The following is a 2,119-nucleotide window of genomic DNA, read 5'->3' as shown; positions in this document are numbered from 1 at the left end:
GTGTCCAGTGCCTTTTGATTTACAATCTCTGCGCCCCAAGCGATCCCATAAATTTGGGGGCCGTTTTCACCAAAACCGTGAGTTACGATTTTTCAAATAAATACATTTTCCAATCAGACCGGGTTCTGTTTAGGTTGAACGCGTCCCGAAGCAGACATCTCTCTGTGCGGAAAATACACAGAGGAGGAAACGGAGCCGGGACGAAGCTCAGACGACATAAAAACTTATGTAAACACATTGTCATTTACGGGCTTCGGAAGAGAAGGAGAATGGGGGGAGGAAGACAGAAAAAGTGGGGGGAAATGTATACATGTTTAATTCTCCATTGAATCCTCAGGTCCCAGCCCAGAGGGAGGTTAGAAAATGTAATATTGTTTTTCCATAAGCTTGATTTATGTTACTCATTGGACAATGGGCAGCAGCAGGTTTACCTTAAATAGATTTTGTATTTTTGAGGCCTGTTACGGACCTGAGAATGAGTATAAATGCCTCCCTTCTCCCCAACACACACGCACAGCCACACACATATATGCACAGGCACTCTCTCTTAGTTTTTTCTTTAAGAAAGAGTGTGCAGGAGATAAACCAAAATGAACTATTTTAGCAGGGGAGGGCCGTCGATTTCTATCTGTGTGCCCTTGGGCAAGTCTCTCTCCATCCTCTAGGTCTGTGTTTTGCCAGTAATCAGAGGCTACCGTTGCGCAGAAAAGCATTAACACATAATTCTGTGCACAATGGCAAGAACCTCCTAGCCAAAAGGTAAAGAACGTCACTTCCTGCTTGGACCCTCTCTGGCCAGACCACCCTCGTCTCAGGAAAGAAGGTAATAAGGGGAAACAGAGACTGCTGTTCACCCCAGGTCCCCTCTGGAGATCTGGGATCTAGACGCGCGTCTGCCACTCATTGACTGTGTGCCCTTAGAAAAGTTCCTTCCCCTCTCTGGGCTCGTTTCCCGTCTGCAAACAGAACCTTGGAACTCCCAGGAGCAATCCACTCTGTGCCTATCTCTTCCCTGCCCCGACTGTCCCCCATCCCGGGGAGCAGGCTGAGCCAGATTGGAAAGTCCTAGGTCCTCTTTAGATATGGCAGAGAAATGTTTAAGGGATTTGCGCGCTCAAGCTGCGGGGTAAATGGTCCGCGGGCTGATTTATGGCGCGTTACTGCGCGACGCGATTCCCCAAGACAGCGAGAATATTTTACACCGCGCTAATATAAACAGGCGGCCGGCCGGGTCCTTTTTATGGAGTTCCTGTAATTACCCGGGCCCTGACAGGTCCTTGATTTACTGCCCTATTTAGATAAGGGGTCCGGTGCGGGGATTGCCAGTGGCGTCAAGGTCACGGGACTGCGGCGGGAGAAGGTTTTGCGGTAGGCGCCGCGGCCTGGGCTCCTAGAAGCCTGCCAGTCCGGGGGGCGCGGATAGGGGTGAGGGTAGGATAGGGGCGAGGGCAAGAGCGAGACTCCACCACTGCAGAACGTCCAGGCTTGAGGGACCTTCGCATCGCCTGGGTACAGCTGTCCCACTGTTATGGATAGGGGAACTGAGTACCGTAGGTGGCAAGACTGCACCCCCCACCAAGTCATTTAGGGAGGGACATGGGGGTGGAGGGTGGAATCTGGAACTGGGATTCGGGTCTCTGGCAACATAATTCCTACACCTGGAGATGTCTCTGTATCTCCAGCCTTATGATGACTGGGTTGTGTAGGGTCAGTAGGGAACGGCAAGGACCCTAAGGCAGTCAGCAGCAGCTGGGCCAGGTCAGAACAGAGCCCTGCAAGGAGGATTCAGTGTTGTGGTCTCTTCTCCCCATCCAGAGCTTTGTAGTCATGTGGCGGCGTGTAATTCCATTTCCGCCCCTATGAAATTAATATTCCTAAAAAAGAGCCACCATTTATCCAGGTTTACCGTCACTGAGCTAAAAGCCTCGCCTTGTGCTTACTCTTATGCCAGCCCTCTACAGAGGTTGTTATTATCCTCTAATTTACAGAAGAGAAAACTGAGGCAAAGAAGCTTCACACAGGGAGGAGTGATGTGTCCAGTTTTAACCCAGATGGGCCCAATTCAGCAGCAAGGTGGAATGTGCTTTATGTGCCTAAGCCCTCTACTTTGTAAAGCAGG

Source organism: Trachypithecus francoisi, unplaced genomic scaffold, assembly GCF_009764315.1.
Source record: "Trachypithecus francoisi isolate TF-2019V2 unplaced genomic scaffold, Tfra_2.0 Lachesis_group2, whole genome shotgun sequence".
NCBI lineage: Eukaryota > Metazoa > Chordata > Mammalia > Primates > Cercopithecidae > Trachypithecus > Trachypithecus francoisi.
This window is presented reverse-complemented; position numbering follows the sequence as displayed.